At 48.5% G+C, this 19,863-nt stretch overlaps 1 long non-coding RNA gene and 1 pseudogene across 1 annotated transcript; both read left to right on the top strand.

Annotated features, from left to right (window-relative positions):
- The first annotated feature begins 3,223 nt into the window (after positions 1-3,223).
- LOC122439458 lies at positions 3,224-6,100 on the top strand. The gene is made up of 4 exons (XR_006268865.1): positions 3,224-3,407; positions 4,047-4,260; positions 5,281-5,378; positions 5,798-6,100. It is a non-coding gene; the product is annotated as an uncharacterized LOC122439458 (long non-coding RNA).
- A 6,333-nt stretch (positions 6,101-12,433) lies between these two features.
- The window catches only part of LOC122439403, an 81,616-nt pseudogene continuing 74,186 nt past the window's right edge, over positions 12,434-19,863 (top strand).

Genomic DNA, 19,863 nt, shown 5'->3' with positions numbered 1-19,863 from the left:
AGGAGGCAAGGATATACAATGGAAAAAAGACAACCTCTTTAACAAGTGGTGCTGGGAAACTGGTCAACCACTTGTAAAAGAATGAAACTAGAACACTTTCTAACACCATACACAAAAATAAACTCAAAATGGATTAAAGATCTAATGTAAGACCAGAAACTATAAAACTCCTAGAGGAGAACATAGGCAAAACACTCTCCGACATAAATCACAGCAAGATCCTCTATGACCCACCTCCCAGAATATTGGAAATAAAAGCAAAACTAAACAAATGGGACCCAATGAAACTTAAAAGCTTTTGCACTACAAAGGAAACTATAAGTAAGGTGAAAGACAGCCCTCAGATTGGGAGAAAATAATAGCAAATGAAGAAACAGACAAAGGATTAATCTCAAAAATATACAAGCAACTCCTGCAGCTCAATTCCAGAAAAATAAATGACCCAATCAAAAAATGGGCCAAAGAACTAAACAGACATTTCTCCAAAGAAGACATACAGATGGCTAACAAACACATGAAAAGATGCTCAACATCACTCATTATCAGAGAAATGCAAATCAAAACCACAATGAGAGTTACCATTACACACCAGTCAGGATGGGCTGCTATTCCAAAAGTCTACAAAGCAATAATGCTTGGAGAGGGTGTGGAGAAATAAGGGAATTCCCTCTTACACTGTGAGATGGGAATGCAAACTAGTACAGCTGTTATGGAAAACAGTGTGGAGATTTCTTAAAAAACTGGAGATAGAACTGCCATATGACCCAGCAATCCACTTCTGGGCATACACACTGAGGAAACCAGATTTGAAAGAGACACGTGCACCCCAATGTTCATCGCAGCACTGTTTATAATAGCCAGGACATGGAAGCAACCTAGATGCCCATCAACAGATGAATGGATAAGGAAGCTGTGGTACATATACACCATGGAATATTACTCAGCCATTAAAAAGAATTTATTTGAATCAGTTCTAATGAGATGGATGAAACTGGAGCCCATTATACAGAGTGAAGTAAGCCAGAAAGATAAAGACCAATACAGTACACTAACACATATATATGGAATTTAGAAAGATGGTAATGATAACCCTATATGCAAAACAGAAAAAGAGACACAGAAAATACAGAACAGACTTTTGAACTCTGTGGGAGAATGTGATGGGTGGGATATTCAAAAGAACAGCATGTATACTATCTATGGTGAAACAGATCACCAGCCCAGGTGGGATGCATGAGACAAGTGCTCCGGCCTGGTGCACTGGGAAGACCCAGAGGAATCCGGTGGAGAGGGAGGTGGGAGGGGGGATCGGGATTGGGAATACATGTAAATCCATGGCTGATTCATATCAATGAAAAAAAAAAAAAAACCAAAATGACTTCCCAGCACAGAATTAATTTTTTTTTAGCGTAATTCAATCATCTGTGAACAAAATATGAAATGCCGGATTTCCCTCTGCCCAGCAGACCATGGTCAAGCCCAGGGACACACTGGTCTGGGAACACACTGGAAAGCACACGACCCCCAGCACAGGGCAGGTGGACGGGCCAGACAGGAGAGATGATGGACAAATACAGGTGCGGAAGGGGGTTCAGTTCAGTTCAGTCGCGCAGTCATGTCCGACTCTTTGCAACCCCATGAACCGCAGCACGCCAGGCCTCCCTGTCCATCACCAACATCCGGAGTTTACTCAAACTCATGTCCATCGAGTCAGTGATGCCATCCAGCCATCTCATCCTCTGTCGTCCCCTTCTCCTCCTGCCCCCCAGTCCCTCCCAGCATCAGGGTCTTTTCCAATGAGTCAACTCTTCGCATGAGGTGGCCAAAGTATTGGAGTTTCAGCTTCAGCATCAGTCCTTCCAATGAACACCCAGGACTGATCTCCTTTAGGATGGACTGGTTGGATCTCCTTGCAGTCCAAGGGACTCTCAAAGAGTCTTCTCCAACACCACAGTTCAAAAGCATCAATTTTTCAGGCGTCAGCTTCTTCAATGGAAACAGTGTGGAGATTCCTTAAAAAACTGGAAATAGAACTGCCATATGACCCAGCAATACCACTTCTGGGCATACACACTGAGGAAACCAGATCTGAAAGAGACACGTGCACCCCAATGTTCATCGCAGCACTGTTTATAATAGCCAGGACATGGAAGCAACCTAGATGCCCATCAGCAGATGAAATGGATAAGGAAGCTGTGGTACATATACACCATGGAATATTACTCAGCCATTAAAAAGAATTCATTTGAATCAGTTCTAATGAGATGGATAAAAGTGGAGCCCATTATACAGAGTGAAGTAAGCCAAAAGATAAGGAACAGTAACAGCAACTAACACATATATATGAATTTAGAAAGATGGTAATGATAACCCTGTATGCAAAACAGAAAAAGAGACACAGAAGTACAGAACAGACTTTTGAACTCTGTGGGAGAAGGTGAGGGTGGGATGTTTCAAAAGAACAGCCTGTATATTATCTATAGTGAAACAGGTCACCAGCCCAGGTGGGATGCATGAGACAAGTACTCGGGCCTGGTGCACTGGGAAGACCCAGAGGAATCGGGTGGAGAGGGAGGTGGGAGGGGGGATCGGGATGGGGAATACATGTAACTCCATGGCTGATTCATGTCAATGTATGACAAAACCCACTGAAATGTTGTGAAGTAATTAGCCTCCAACTAATAAAGAAAAAAAGAAAAAAATAAATCACATCACTAGCTGACTACTGGAAAAACCATAGTTTGTCTATAGGGACCTTTGTTGGCAACGTGATTCCTTTGCTTTTTAATACTCCATGTAGTTCTATCATAACTTTCCTTCCAAGGAGCAGTTGTTTTTTTATTTCCTGGCTGCAGTCCAGCAAACACCGGGAATTGGTGATGGACAGGGAGGCCTGGCGTGCTGCGATTTATGGAGTCGCATAGTCGGACACGACTAAGCGACTGAACTGAACTGAACTGACAGTATTGAAGTGTTTCCTCCGCCCGCTGCGCCGCGCCGCGCCGCGCCGCCCCGCCCCGCCGCGCCGCCCGGCCCCGCCGCTCCGCCCTGCGCCGCCCAGCCCCGCCCCGCCCTCCGCGCCGGGACGCGCCGCCCAGCCCCGCCCTCCGAGCCGCGCCGCCCCGCCCCGCCCCACCCCGCCCCTCCCCCCGCGTCGGGTCGCCCCACCCCGCCGCACAAGGTCGCTCCGCTCCGCCCCGCCCCTCTCGCCGCGCCAAGACGACCCGCCAGGCGCGCAGCGAGGTTCCTCCTCACCTTTCAAAGGCCCTGTGCTGGTCGGGCTTCTCTCCACCACCCACCCTCTGACGGCCTGGCCCCGCCTCCAGCCGTTCAGCTGTGTGTCTGCGCGTGCGCGCACCGTGACTCAAGTGGAAGCCGAGAGCGGCGAGTGGAACTCCCAGCTTAGCGTGAGTTTCTGTCTTTTGGAGTCGCACCTGCCTCTCGCAGTCTCCTTTTCTTTGTACCCCGGGTCTGAAGGTCGCTACTGACTCTAAATCCCTGCTCCCGCCCCACCACCCCCAGTAAATTCAGCCGTCTCCGTAAGCGGCGAAGGGGCGCCTGCCTTTTGCTTTGAAGTCCGCACTGAAGCCGGTTCCAGCTTTTGGAACGTTGAAATGTTGCGTTTCGCACCTTTTTCCGACTTGAAACCGTTTACTGACCTCACTGACTCCTCCACCTTTTCTGCACCACATACAATTCTATTAGGCGAGGTGGTTTATTCGCTTCACGTTCTTCAGCCTCTCCTTCTCGGGCCCTGGAGGCCTCGCCGGCCGCCCCGCTCCCGCAGAGGCCGCGTTCTTTCCCCGGTCCTGGGATTCTGGAGAGCCCGCCCCGCTCCTTAGACCCCAGTCCCTCCCAGCCCTTTGTCCTTAAGTCTCCGCAGGCCGGTCCTTCTGCCGTTCAGAGTGACTTTTCCCCTGATCCCTGGTGGCGAGAGGTGACCTGAGCCAGCCACGTCACACCCATGGTTCTTCGGCCCCAAATACCAGCCGCCGGAATTTGGCTCTTGCGGGAGGGCCTTTCTTATTCAGTCTCCTACCCTGTAGGAGTAGTGGGCGGAAGGCTGGATCAGGAGAAGCAGAGACAGCGACTCCTAGAGAAATGGAAAATTGAGAAAAGCATGTGGGACAAGTGATGGCAGTGAAGAGGATTGTGAGGAACTTGGAAGAGACAGCTTCATGGAAGAGAATGAGCCTTGTAGGGAGCGGGTGCGGCAAGGAGAGAAATTCAGAAAAAAGCAGGATCTCCGGAGAGTTAACGGTGAGCAAGATAGGGAGGTGTGGTTGTTCATTCCGACTCTTTGCGAGCCCTGTATCTCCCAGAGTTTTCTCAAATCCATGTCTGCTGAGTCCAGGGATGGTATCTCACCATCTCATCCTCTGCCGCCCCCTTCTGTAGCCTTCAAGGGAGAGGGGCTGTAAATCAGGGGTCCCAAAGAGGGCGACAGTGGAGAGGCAGTTCACAGAGACAGCCCGCGAAGGCGATACAAGAGTTGGGCCCAGAGCAAGAATATCCTGCTGGGAGAGAAAGGGGACTCCTAGTGACTGGAGGAGCTGAGAAAAAAAGCGAGCTGAAAGGAAGCATAGCCACTTGGGAGTGCCAGAGAGTTGGGAGGAAGGGAGGGCAGAGATGGAGGAAGAAAGGCAGAAATGCAGGGAAATTGAGGCTCACCAGGGAGGTTGGAGAGAAAGCAACTTGAAGGCGCACAGATGGCAGAGAGAGGCGGGATGGGAGGCAGGGAAGAAGTAGAGTGGAGGAAGGGACAGCAGGAGAGCAGAGATGAGAGCAGAGAAAGGGAGATGTAGAAAGAAGTAGGGAAACAGATCAACCAAATGAAGTGGAAACAGCTAGTGTGCAGGTGATGGTGGGGACTAGATCCAGAGAGTGCTGAAGCAGTTGGCTCAGAATTATTAAGTCGTCATACACTGATTTTGGACTTTAAAATCTAATGCAGATCTTGCTTCTTTAAATTGTACAGATAAGAATGAGAATTGCAAAGCTTCTGTCTGTGAGGCATGTGTATTTCGTAATTATTTGTATTAAAAGAGCATGCATGTGTAGAGCCTGTTGAGGTGGGGACTGGGGCAGGGACTTGATTCTCTCAGGTGTGGGTCACCCCCTTCCCTATTCCTGGTGAGGAGTAGAGGTATGTGAGAGAAAAAATGGGGCAAGAACTGACTGACTCTTTGAAAAGTTGCCTTTTCAAGCAACTTTAACCATGTTCTTTGTGATGGTTTTACTTTTGGCTTTCTGCTTTCTTTACATTTAATTTTCTTGTAGCTTGGGATAAAGATTTGTTCAATCAATGGCGACCTTGTAAACAATTCTGGAGATTTGTCTCACTTGGGACAACTTGGATGAATGTAGAGAATATTATGGTAAGTGAGTTAAGACAGACAGGGAAAGACTGATATTATATGTCCTTCTATTATATCGAATGGAAAAAAAATGAAACTCACTAGCACCAGAGGGTAGGATGGTGGTCGCTGGAAGGTCAGGAAGATAGGGAAATGTTGGTCAAAAGCTACAGACTTTGAGTTGTAAAATGAGTGTGTCCTGGGGAGGTATGTGCAGCATGCTGACCATAGTTAATCCTGTTCTGTTACTGCATGCTGGGAATTTGTCAGGAGAGTAGGTCGTCAGTGTTGTCACCACACACAGAACATGGGAATTTGGTGATGGATGTGTCCATTAGTGGTTTGTGATAAATATTTCAGTGTTCACATGTGTCACATGGTCACAGGGTGTATGGTATGTATACACATACTCCTTTGGTTTGTCGGTTCTCCCCCATCAGACAGGCTCCTCAGGATCTCGTGTGGGGCCACGCCCCAGGAATGTGCACAGAGCCTCAGATGATTCCGATCTGGATCCTGCATTGAGCACCAGGACTCTTAGCCTCCACTTCTGAGACTGAGATCAGGCCCTGGGGGCGGGGAGGGCACTCTGTTCTGAGTGGGGCTGAACCCCGCCTGCTGTGTGACCTGAAGGGGATCTTGGGGTGAGTGGAGGTGCCCCCTGCTGCTGTGTGCATGAGGCCTCACCAGGAGGGGAGTGTGATCCAAGGAAATTGTGGGAAAGTCCCGTGTTGGACTCTATGTGGGAGTTGATTGTCCTGAGTCCCTCCTGAGACCCCTAACCCTAACCCTCACCCTAACCCTCACCCTAACCCTCACCCTAACCCTCACCCTAACCCTCACCCTAACCCTCACCCTCACCCTAACCCTAACCCTCACCCTAACCCTAACCCTCACCCTAACCCTAACCCTAACCCTAACCCTCACCCTAACCCTAACCCTAACCCTAACCCTAACCCTAACCCTAACCCTAACCCTAACCCTAACCCCTAACCCTAACCCTAACCCTAACCCTAACCCTAACCCTAACCCTAACCCTAACCCTAACCCTAACCCTAACCCTAAACGCTAACGCTAACCCTAACCCTAACCCTAACCCTAACCCTAACCCTAACCCTAACCCTAACCCTAACCCTAACCCTAACCCTAACCCTAACCCTAACCCTAACCCTAACCCTAACCCTAACCCTAACCCCTACCCCTAACCCTAACCCTAACCCTAACCCTAACCCTAACCCTAACCCTAACCCTAACCCTAAACTCTAACCCTAACCCTAACCCTAAACTCTAACCCTAACCCTAACCCTAACCCTAACCCTAACCCTAACCCTAACCCTAACCCTAACCCTAACCCTAACCCTAACCCTAACCCTAACCCTAACCCTAACCCTAACCCTAACCCTAACCCTAACCCTAACCCTAACCCAACCCTAACCCGAACCCTAACCCTAACCCGAACCCTAACCCTAACCCGAACCCTAACCCTAACCCGAACCCTAACCCGAACCCTAACCCTAACCCTAACCCGAACCCTAACCCGAACCCGAACCCTAACCCTAACCCTAACCCTAACCCTAACCCTAACCCGAACCCTAACCCGAACCCTAACCCGAACCCGAACCCGAACCTACCCTAACCTACCCTAACCCCGGAAAACCCTAAAACCCCCTAACCCGAACCCTAATCCCCGAACCCTAACCCGAACTAACCCCGAACCAATAACCCTAACCCATCTCCCGAACCCTAACCCGAACCCTCAACCCCGAACCCAACCCTCACCCTGAACCGGACCCCTCACCCGAACCCTCAACCGAACCCGAACCTCACCTCACCCTCACCCGAACCCTCACCCTACCCGAACCCTCAGTTTTCCGAACCCTCAAGGCCCTCACCCGAACCCTCAACCACGAACCCTCACCTCAACAACCGAACCCTAACCCTAACCCTAACCCTAACCCTAACCCTAACCCTAACCCGAACCCGAACCCGAACCCGAACCCGAACCCGAACCCGAACCCGAACCCTAACCCGAACCCGAACCCGAACCCTAACCCGAACCCGAACCCTAACCCGAACCCGAACCCTAACCCGAACCCGAACCCTAACCCGAACCCGAACCCTAACCCGAACCCTGACCCTAACCCGAACCCTGACCCTAGCCCTAAGCCCGAACCCTGACCCTAGCCCTAAGCCCTAACCCTGACCCTGGCCCTGACCCTGGCCCTGACCCTAGCCTTAGCCCTAGCCTTAAGCCCTAGCCCTAGCCCTAGCCCTAGCCCTAGCCCTAGCCCTAGCCCTAACCATGTATTGTCAGAAATCTCAAAAAAAAAAAAAAGAAATCTCCACCATGACCCATTCGTCTTGGCTGGCTCTTCACAGCATGGTTCATAGTTTCATTGAGTTAGACAAGGCTGTGGTCCATGTGATCAGATTGGTTAGTTTTCTATGATTTGGTTTTCAGTCTGTTTTCCCTCTGACGGAAATCCAATTTTCTGTTGAAGGGTGAGGCTATGTTCCCTCTCTGTTTTTTGACCTGATGCCAAACTATGATGGAAGTAATGAAAGTAATGGTGACCTCCTTCAAAAGATGCCATGCAGGCCCTGCTATAGTGAGTGCCCCCAACCCTGCAGCAGGCAACCACCAACCCACGCCTCCAGTAGAGACTCCTGGACACTCACGGGCAAATCTTGGTCAGTCTCCTGTGGGTCACTGCTCCTTTCTCCTGGGTCCTGGTGTGCACTAGGTTCTGTTGTGCCCTCCAAGAGTCTGTTTTCCCCAATCCTGTGGACGTCCTGGCAGCTCTGTGGTGGGTTAACGGTGAACTTCTCCAAGAGGGCTTATGCCATACCCAGGTCTACTGCACCCAGAGTCCTTGTTCCTGCGGCAGTCCACTGCTGACCCGTATCTCCTCAGGACACACCCAGACACAGTTCTGTCTCAGTCTCCGTGTGGCTCAGGTCCTGGTGTGCACAGGGTGCATTTGAGCCCTCTGAGTGTCTCTGGCAGGCGTGGGGTTTAATTCTGAATGTGACTGTGCCCCTCGTACCATCTTTCTGGGGCTTCTCCTTTGCCCCTGGACATGGGGTATCTCCTCAGAGTCACTCGAGTGTGATGCAATTGCTGCTCCAGCATATGATAGAAACATCAGTCAGTCAGTTCAGTCGCTCAGTCGTGTCTGACTCTTTGCAACTCCATGGACTCTAGCACACCAGGCCTCCCTGTCCATCACCAACTCCTGGAGTTTACTCAAACTCATGTCCATTGAGTCTGTAATGCCAACCATCTCATCCTCTGCTTTCCCCTTCTCCTCCTGCCCTCAATCTTTCCCAGCATCAGGGAATTTTCCAGTGAGTAAGTTCTTTGCATCAGGTGGCCAAAGTATTGGAGTTTCAGCTTCAACATCAGTCCTTCCAATTAACATTCAGGACTGATTACCTTTAGGATGGACTGGCTGTGAGAGGGTAACAGGCAGGAAGACCAGGGGTCTCCAAATGGAGGAAAGAGGATGCAAGTGCCAGACATTTTTATTTCTCTTAAGCAGCAGGAGGAAACAAACTAGCGATATTTTTCCTTCTCTATACAAATGTAAAAGGAGGTTTCTCTTAAAATGCTATGTTGCCATGACACCTGGTTTCACCTGAAGCTAACTACTCTCAAACCTTGAGTTAACCAACACATTCCTTTTTCTTATGGAAATGTTGTCTTAAGCTATGTTAATGTACCCCAGACTCTATTTTCAAGTTGGTTCTGCCAAATGGCCCAATCTACTTACTCAGGTATTGTTCCTCTAATCCATGTAAATGAAACTATTTGTTGGTATTCTGCCCTTCTACAAGATTCAAGTCAATCGTTTTATGGTCAGAATGAATTATCTGGTGCCATTATAAATTCTATGACACTCCTTTCTTTTCATTAACAGACTGTGAGTGACTATATAACATACAGCTAAAGACTAGGAGGGGGGTACTCTTTTGCCCCCTTCTGATGCCTATATCAGAAGCTTTCTCCATCTCCTTTATACTTTAATAAAACTTTATTACACAAAATCTCTGAGCGATCCAGCCTCGTCTCTGGCCCTGGATTGAATTCGTCTCCTCCAGAGGTCAAGAATTCTGGCGTCTTATCGTTCAGCAACAACCTTTCAGCTGGATCTCCTTGCAGTCCAAGGGACTCTCAATTGTATCCTCCAATACCATAGCTCAAAAGCATCAATTCTTCAGTGCTCAGTTTTCTTTATAGTCCAACTCTTACATCCATACATGACTACTGGAAAAACAATTCCCTTGACTACACGGATCTTTGTTTGCAAAGTACTGTCTCTGCTTTTTAACAGGCTGTCTAAGTTGGTCATAACTTTTCTTAAAAGGAGTAAGCGTCGTTTTATTTCATGGCTGCAATCACCATCTCCAGTGATTTTGGAGCACAAGAAAATAAAGTCAGTCACTGTTTCCACTATTTCTCCATCTATTTGCCATTAACTGATGGGACCAGAAACCATGATCTTAGTTTTCTGAATGTTGCAGATGCTGCTGCTAAGTCACTTCAGTCATGTCTGACTCTGTGTGACCCCGTAAACATAAGGAAAGACTAAGAGCCCTACTGCAGCACTGACCCCTGAGAGGGCCATGGAACCCCACTCAGAGGAGGGCACATTACACAGAGAAGCCCACCTCAGCTCCAGACCCCAGACCTCTGAGCACTGACATTCAGACACAGGAACGGAGTTTTCCAGGACGGAGGCCAGGCCCAGTCCGCACCCAGGTCTCCACGTCCTCGTGCACACAGACCATGATCAGGTGTCAATATTCTCATTGCAGAAAGCAAGCAGTCTTGTCTAAACATAATCAGTGCAGACAGGATTGAAAAGTCAAAGTGTTCATCCTTCAGACATGTCTGACTGTTTATAACCACATGGATTGTAGCCCTCCAGCCTCCTCTGTCCATGGGATTCTGGCGGCAAGAATACTGGATTCAGTTGCCATTCCCTTCTCCAGGGGATCTTCCCAATCCAGAGATGAACCCAATTCTCCTGCACTGCATGCAGATTCTTTACCATCTAAGCCACCAGGGAAAATGCCAGACAAGACAGAGAGGTCAAAATCTACTATGCAGACAGAACTTGGCCAGGTTTAAACTAGAGTAAAGTTGCTCTCCCTGGAGGCACAGGTCTCTCATCATTGGACAGGGGCCTCACCCTCAGGTGGGAACTAGCAAGTAAGTTTCTTAAAGAAAAAGTCATCACTGGGCCCCACGTGTCACCCACATCAGGAAACCGAAAGAATCTTTGTCATTAAACACTTTAACAGGCAAAACAAAACTGTTACCAGTATCTTTGGCCATGTGGCGGTCAGGATCCAGGGAAGATCCAGGGATTTCTTAGAGTTGAGTCCAGTGTCTTCTAAAGACAGACAGACAGTGCCCTGATTCCTTCTCCCATGCTTCTAGCAGGAGGCAGCCACACTGGAAGCCTTCTAGAAAAAGATATTCTGTATCAGAATAAAAATTGTTGAAATGGAAAGCATACTAGTTAGTATTTGCCAACCTAAAATATTCTTAAAAGCTTGGCCCCCAGATCTTTGCGGTTCCCACTGGTTCCTTTGTGTTCAGATTGTCAGGGTAGAAACAATGCGTTGTTTCAAATTGGTTTCCTCTAATTCTGTTATTTGCTATTATATGAATGAAAGGTCACACTTGAAAAAATACATAAGGAAATTCTTGCAAAAAAAATTGAGTCAAGGAGCCCATAAGCTGTATGAATTCTGCCTTCTAACAATTTAAATTTGAAAGACTGAGGGTAGGAGGAGAAACGGATGACAGAGGACGAGATGGTTGGATAGCATCACCAACATAATGAACATGAGTTTGAGCAAACTCTGGTAGATGGTGAAGGACAGGGAAGCCCAGCATGCTGCAATCTATGCGGTTGCAAAGAGTTGGACACAACTGAGCAACTGAACAAAATTAAGCTTCAATTTTCTGCCTGGAGAAACCTGATAAAATAGGCACCCTGATTTTGTCACTTCTGTTGAAACTCTCCTAAAATGAAACTGACAGTCATATCAACATGTAAGAGTTTCTGAGTTTTGAGATGTCACACCAAGGTAAGAGGTGCTGGTGAGAACGCTGCTGGTGGGCAAAACGTTCTTCAAATAAAGCTGTGTTTCAAACTGGATTGAAATACAACACTGCATGGGTACATGAAGTATGAACCAAGAGCCTAAATATAGCAGGCAATATGCAAAAACAAATTTGATATCCCATGTGTGAGAGTAAAAGCTACTGGTTTTTGAAGTAGTCATGTGTGGACGTGAGAGTAGGACCACAAAGAAGGCAGGGCACTGAAGAACTAACGTTTTTGAACTGTGGAGCTAGAGAAGACTCTTGAGAGTCCCTGGGTCTGTGAGGAAATCAAACCAGTCAATCCTAAAGGAAATCAGTCCTGATCATTCATAGGAAGGACTGATGCTGAAACCAAAGGTCCAATCCTTTGGCCACCTGATGCAAAGAGCTGACCCACTGGAAAAGACCCTGATGCTGGGAAAGACTGAAGGCAAATGGAGAAGGGGATGACAGAGGAAGAGATGGTTGGATGGCATCACTGATTCAATGGACAGCAGTTTGAACAATCTCCAGGAGATGGTGATGGGCAGGGATTCCTGGCATGCTGCAGTCCATGGGGTCACAAAGAGTCAGACATAACTTAGCCACTGAACAGCAACTACAACAACATGAGAGTGAGTGTTTCTTGTCAGACCTGCAGCTGATACACACACATTGGTTTAGAACACTCTCCAACACAGATTGTCTCTAAGTCTGATTAAGTCCGTCACAAGTGCATGAACCAAAAGGTAATGGATTCATTCTGGGATGGAACAGAATGTAACTTTGAACAGTCTGTAAAACTTACAGAGTCTGTAATCCACTCAAGATTTCAAATAATAAAACATTCACCTGAAATTTAAAGCCTCTTGGAAAGTTGCATCCTATCTATGAAAACATTCCATAGATTTCTTTTCATAATCAATTTTCACAGTGATAACACTTTAACTCTTCAGTTGCTGATATTATTACCAAGATGAACTTGTCCTCATGGGTGTGGGAGATGAAGTGGATCCATTGTGATTGCTCTCTGGTCAAATGACTCTCGCAATTTCTAATTATGTTCTATATCCACAATATTTACTTTTACATCCATCGAAGTCTACTTCTCAGAACTTTATGTACACCAAACACCGTGGGGTCCGATTGGCAGGTGAATCCATGCAGGCTGAAAAGGACCAATGACTACACAGGGAAATAGCTCTTCTATATCTTCCTACCAAGAAAAAATAAAAGAAAGAGGAAAGCTTGTAACTCTTTCTCTGACACTCAGATCACCAAAGGGAGGAACTGCTACGAGTATGTGGATGGAAAGGACACATCTTGGGCCAACTGGATGAGGTGAGTGCAGTGAGGCTGCAGTGTGTAGACATTGAGACTCCCTCCATCCCACGCCCCTTTCCTTCTCAACCCGGCTCCCTCAACAGTTTTCACATCTTCCTTCCTCTTTTCCCTCCATATTATGCTCTTTCATTTCAACAGACACTAGAAAGAAGGAAATAAAAATATGGCATGTGCCGTCAAGATACAAGTCTATATGCTGAACAAAACTAGTGGACTTGAAAGCAACTTGAGGAGTCTAGATTCACCAGGGACACTTTAACTGACTTAATGGACACTTACCACACACTTTATGTTTCAGTTTAGACAATGAACTTCGTTACTGAAGCAGATCACACAACCCATGTCCTTTTGGAGAACATACTGCAAACAAACATTAGCCAATTGATTTTAGGAACAGTAACCTTATTTTTTCTATCTTTGAGTAACTGCACAGCGCCAGGAAAACCTAATACAGGAGACCTTGACTCTTTGTGGGCAACAACATCCTCAGGCTTGGTTCCAGTGAGAAGTGGGCCCTGAGGCCTCAGAAGGAATGAGGGGCAGCATGGCCCTGAGCAGGGCAATTCTCTGAGGGCCTCTCCTTTCATCAGGGCAGGCAAACAGTGAACAAACTATTACTGTTCCTTGTCTCAAGCTATATCAGTGCTCTCTCCAAGTTTCCGCGGAAGAGGGTGGGCAAGCGAATAGGACCCTGGATACACGTGGGGAGATGGGAGAACGCTCGAGAGAGAAGCCAGGCTGGGGTGAGTGCTGAGGGCTGCGTGTTAGCCAAGGAGCACCAAGTCCTGTGGATGGAAGAGAACTTAACTCAGAGTTTAGAGGGGCTGGAGGTCACCAGCCTCACGGACAGTCCAGGTGGAGACGAGTCTGGAACTGGGCTCTAGAAAAATGGCTAATTAGGTAAGGAGAGAAAAGCATGGGAATTCACATAGCCTGGACGAAGGTGTGAACAGAAGGTCCACATGAGGGGCGGCCTCAGAGGTGGAAGGCAAGGAGCTGGGCGTGGTCGGAGAGTGGAGGGCACTCATCACCTGAGGTTTCTTTCCCTTTCCCGGCCTCGCCCCCAGGTATGTGAACTGTGCCCGGGACGACGAGGAGCAGAACCTGGTGGCCTTCCAGTATCACGGGCAGATCTTCTACCGAACCTGCCAGGTGGTCAGGCCGGGCTGTGAGCTGCTGGTCTGGTACGGGGACGAGTATGGTCAGGACCTTGGCATCACGCGGGACAGCCGGGGGAAGAGTGAGCTCGCGACCGGGAGAGGTGAGTGTCAGCCCTCTTCCAGCACCACACCCCATCCTGGGAGCCTCCATGGTCCGATTTCGAAGCAGAGTACAATCCAGTCCAAAGGCAGTTGAGTTGCAATAAAAATGCCTCAGAATTTGATTCTTTTCATATAATTGTTAGGAAAAATTTTTATATTAAAAATGTTAGTTCTAATTTTTAATATTTCATGCAAAATAATATGTAACATCACCTTCTGCTGAAAGGCTCAGAAGCAAAAAGCAAGTTTTCTAGCACCTACCAGCTCTCTGCCCTTTACCTCTTTCTTCCTTAATTCCTCCCATTTCTTTTTATTTTTTTTAACTAAAATAAAGACATTTTATTTTAAAATATTAATAGGACAAAGATATTTAAAGAGTCACACTAGGAAATTTATAAATGACATCTGCCAATTTAAAGAAAGTAAATGGAATTCCTTAGTCATCAGTATTTTATTTATTTATTTATTTATTTCATTTACTTTTATTAGTTGGAGGCTAATTACTTTGCAATATTGTAGTGGTTTTTGTCATACATTGACATGAATTAGCCATGGATTTACATTTATTCCCCATCCCGATCCCCCCTCCCACCTCCCTCTCTACACGATCACTCTGGGTCTTCCCAGTGCACCCGGCCCGAGCACTTGTCTCATGCATCCAACCTGGGCTGGTGATCTCTTTCACCCTAGATAATATACATCTTTTGATGCTGTTCTCTTGAAACATCCCACCCTCGCCTTCTCCCACAGAGTCCAAAATTCTGTTCTGTACATCTGTGTCTCTTTTTCTGTTTTGCATATATGGTTATCATTACCATCTTTTTAAATTCCACATATATGTATTAGTATGCTGTAATGGTCTTTATCTTTCTGGCTTACTTCACTCTGTATAATGGGCTCCAGTTTCATCCATCTCATTAGAACTGATTCAGATGAATTCTTTTTAATGGTTGAGTAATATTCCATGGTGTATATGCCCCACAGCTTCCTTATCCATTCGTCTGCTGATGGGCATCTAGGTTGCTTCCATGCCCTGGCTACTATAAACAGTGCTGTGATGAACATTGGGGTGCACACATGTGCAGTGATGTTCATTCAGATACTGTTCCAGTTTCTTGTCATGTGAGTTCACACTCTGGGCCAGACAGGGCTCCATGCACCAAAACAGACAGAACCACTGCCCTGGGTCAGCAGGGGCTTCATACCAGACAGGGGCTGGTGCTCTGAGGAAAACCAGCGCAGGGAACGTACCTCGGTTCAGCGAGAACAGAGGGTGGGGTGTGGTGCAGGACGGTGCGACAGGGTCTGTGCAGAGATAACACCCGTGGGGAAGGATTCCAGGCAGGGGAGCAGCCAGTGCCTCAGACCCAGGGCCGGGAACTGAGGCCATGCCAGGGGTCGCGGGAGGAAGCACAGAGGGAGAGGAAGGAGGCTGGATGGGACACGAAAGCCTCAGGGCCTGTGTCCACGTGCAGGCCCCAGGGGTCCCCCTGGGTGACACAGAACAACCGCGCGGCTTTCAGCTGCAAGCTGCATGTTCTCTGTGCTAAGACGATGCTTTGGTTCATTTTTGGGAAGAGACAGCAGCGGGGAGTCCCCTCAGAGATTAGTTCATTGCCAGACATGAGGGGAGAGTGGGCTGGCTGAAGATGCTTGGGAGTGAGAGTGTGAAAAGTCTGGCTGGAGATGCATTTTTAAATAGGGCTTCCTAATGCATGTTAAATGGACTAAGCCTGAATGAAATAAATAAGGTATGGATACTGGTGAGGTTTGAGAAAGGATATGCCTTTATTTTATGATTTATGGGAAACTGAGACAGGAGCAATTTATGAACCAGTTTGGGCCGCAGGAGCCAAAGATCGGTGGTCAGTGGGACCTGGGCCGCTCGGTCTCAAACCCACTTCCTGCAGAGATCGGCACAAAGGCTGCTCTTTGAACAAGGAGCCACAAAGTCAGATTTACTCACACCTGATCTAACCACCCCCTGTGCTGCCTCCCATATGTAGAGAGCTCCAGGCCAGGAGCCCCTAACTAAATAGGCCCTTTCCCCTCACAGGGACCCACTCAGGAGATTCCACCTAAGTCATCGAGTCTTATCCCTCAGTAGGGTAAATATCTGTGGCTACTGTGACGTGACTTTTCCGATACTTACACGCAGGGAAAGTCCCTGCAGATCCACCCGTATCAGGAGAGATGCTGCCTCTGATACTGCTGGAAGGTCCCTATCTGGGTGATATGTAGAAAAGGCCCTTGACAACAGCTTCCTGGATTTCTGTAGATGTAGAGAATAAGAGTGGAATGGAAAAGTGGACTGTAAAGACACTTGATGGGAGACAATTTGTGCACTGTCAACACTTAGGTGATTAGTGGGGAGGGCCTGACCATGGCAAACCAGCTACCTGACCAAAAGCTTCCTCTTTCAGCAGAACCGAAGCCCAAGATTCACCCATGTGCCTTCTGCTCTCTGGCCTTCTCCAGTCAGAAATTCCTCAGCCAACACACCCAACGCAGTCACCCCTCTCAGACCCTCCTGAGACCATCTGAAAGAGACCTCCTCCAACCAGAGGATCCCTGCCCAGGCAATCAAAATCAGCGATATTCAGATCCACACAGCCCAAGCGACAAACCTGAGGGTCAGGAGGCCAAGGACAGGCCCCAACCTTTGCTGAAAAGCATAAGACTGAAGAGGATATCAAGGGCCTCTTCCTACTCAACCGGAGGACAAACAGGGGGTTCTGGGGTGCATGAGAGAATGAAAGATGAGCCCAGCACAAGCCAGAAACTGAATCCAGAGGACACAGGCCCATTGCTCATGGGGGCAGGGGTCTCGGGGATTATGAGAGTCACGTACGGAGAGTGTGGGCAAGGCTCCAAGGACAGGTCAAGTCTCAGCACACACGAGAGGACACACACAGGGGAGAAGCCCTATGTTTGTGGGGAGTGTGGGCGAAGCTTCCATCGGAAGTCAGCCCTCATCAGACACCAGAGGACACACACAGGGGAGAAGCCCTATGTTTGCGGGGAGTGTGGGCGAAGCTTCAGTCGGAATTCCCTCCTCATCAGACACCAGAGGACACACACAGGGGAGAAGCCCTATGTTTGCGGGGAGTGTGGGCGAACCTTCAGGCAGAAGTCAGCCCTCATCAGACACCAGAGGACACACACAGGGGAGAAGCCCTATGTTTGCAGGGAGTGTGGGCGAAGCTTCAGTCAGAAGACCCATCTCATCTCACACAAGAGGACACACACAGGGGAGAAGCCCTATGTTTGCGGGGAGTGTGGAAGAAGCTTCAGTCACAAGTCCGTCCTCATCACCCACCAGAGGACACACACAGGGGAGAAGCCCTATGTTTGTGGGGAGTGTGGGCGTAGCTTCAGTCGGAATTCCCTCCTCATCAGACACCAGAGGACACACACAGGGGAGAAGCCCTATGTTTGTGGGGAGTGTGGGCAAAGCTTCAGTCAGAAGACCCATCTGATCAGACACCAGAGGACACACACAGGGTAGAAGCCCTATGTTTGCAGGGAGTGTGAGTCATGACCAAAATACCACACCTTAGCCACAGGAGGATTACTGCAGCCACCCCATGCCTCAGCTCTAAGGGGGCCTCAGAGGAGGCCTGTGACCCATTACTGTCCCCAGGAATATGAGGAGAGACTTCCCAGGTGGTCCAGTTGCCAAGACTCCAATGCAGAGACCCACGTTCAATACCTGATTGGGGAACTAGCTCCCATAGGCTGCTACTAAGACACAGCACAGCCGAATAAATAAATATATGATAAATATTTTAAAGAAAGAGTGTGATAAGCACAGAATTACTTGTTAAATAGACCTTCCACTTTCATGACAGGAGAGGCGGTAGATAAACAGCAGAGGGTTTCTTAAGTGTTCTGGAGATGTTCATGCCAATTGCCTTTGTGGTTTTTTAGTACTCCTCTTCTAATAAATTTTGTCTCCAAACAAATCTGAAGCCCAGACTATGTACTCATTCCACCCTTATCACTGACAGTAGTGGGGTCCAGTCGTAGCTGAACCCCTGGGAAGGCATAATTCTGGAGCCAAGTCCGTTAGGTCACTGGACATTCAGTTCCTGGGTCCAGGGAGAGGAATCTAGGGTTTGAGACAGACTCACCAGAGAAGGGATTCCCTGGCCTCCTAAGAAGTGGGGCCTCTCCTCCTTATAGACCCCGACTCTCCTTTGGCCTCTCCTCGTTGCCCTCTGGTTCCCTCTGACTTCTGTAGACTCAAAGGTGAAGGCCACGTGCACGTATGTGTTTGTGCGCGCCTGTCTCAGCATGTGCCATCTGGTCTCTGCCACTCCCTCAGGGTCATCACAGCATCTGGGCTCCAGATTCGACCACAGGGGTCCAGTTCTCAGCCCTGCCCTCAGCAGCTGTGTGAGCTGGGGCAAGATGCTCAACCTCTCTGTGTCTCTAATCTCATCTGTGATACAAGGTGGGAGCACCAGCATTTTGGTCTGATGCATAAGCACAGGCGGAATCTGCCAGAGGCTGGCTGAGAACGCAAGCCCCACCATTGGTGTCCTTTGTGGGGTTTTTTTTTACTCTTTTTTAATTTTTTAATAAAAGGATAATTGCTTTACAGAATTTGTTTTCTGCATGTTTTCTGCAAGCCAAAAATAAATAAATAACCTTTTTTAAAGTAGGAGATCACAGCATTCTCTGCTGATCCAGAGGCTAGGACTCTGAGCTCCCAACACAGGGAGCCACATTCAATCCCTGGTCAGGGCACTATTTCCCACATGCTGCAACTGAAGGCCCTGCATGCCACAGCTAAGACACAGCGCAGCCAATTAAATGAATACTTAAAAGTAGGAGGCGGTTCATCTGTCACCATAGAAAACTGTGACATTTTAGGAAAAGAAAAAAAAAATCTTATTTTGCAAGTGCTTATGGTTGATTGCAAAAATTTTCTCATAATATGCAGCTGTTAAAAGAAAAGAAATTTAGAAAATACAGAAACTAAAACCCACCCATAAATGTGTGGGGAACATCAATTACTGCAGCATCCAGCCACCACACACGGGAAAACACGTCCGTGTTTTTCCTCTACAAAGAAGTTTTCAGCCTCCACCCCCCTTCCCACCGGCTTCCGCTCTGCTCACCAAGAAGACTGTGCTTTGGCCTCGTGACCGAGGGTTTCTGTTGAACTCAGGGAGGTGGAGGAGCAGGGCTGTGTGGTTGGGGGCACCGTCTGGCCTGCAGTGAGGAGAGAAGCGCGAGTGCTCCCCCTCTGGGCCCAGTAACTCCAGGGGCCTCGGGGAGCCGCCCGGGAAGAAGCCTCTCAAACACCTTCCCTGCAGTCTCCACAGTTACAGCACATCGAACGTCTCGGAGTTCAGCTGTGGGTTAACAAGTCCTCTCTTGTTGGACAGAAAAGTGTTTCCACAGAGAATCTGCCTGGATCTGGCCTCGGTTGGTACAGATGTAACAGGCAGTACGTTCAGGGCTCAGGGAAGTTAGTTCTGAAGCTCCCTGGGTTTAGGGCTACAGCACCTCCTCACCTCCACCCCTTCCATGGTCATGGAGCCTTCTCTTCCAGAGGAAGGTGTTTGGCAACATCAGCCACAAAGACACATACTGAAGAGGAGAAAGCCCACGGCAGGCGGGCTGGGTGTTCCTGGGGGAGCAGAGGGGCCTTGGACACTCCATGCTGGACTCCTGCCCCACCAGCTTCTCCTTCTCGCTGGGCATGCAGCTTTCACCTGCTGGGTGCCCGCCGGTGAGGGGCCCCAAGACACCAAGCTGGGGTTGGCGATGGGTGAGCTGGATGCCAGGG

Source organism: Cervus canadensis, chromosome 4 (genome assembly GCF_019320065.1).
Source record: "Cervus canadensis isolate Bull #8, Minnesota chromosome 4, ASM1932006v1, whole genome shotgun sequence".
Taxonomy (NCBI): Eukaryota; Metazoa; Chordata; class Mammalia; order Artiodactyla; family Cervidae; genus Cervus; species Cervus canadensis.
The sequence above is the reverse complement of the archived record's forward strand: the minus strand, read 5'-3'. Positions and strand labels throughout refer to the sequence as shown.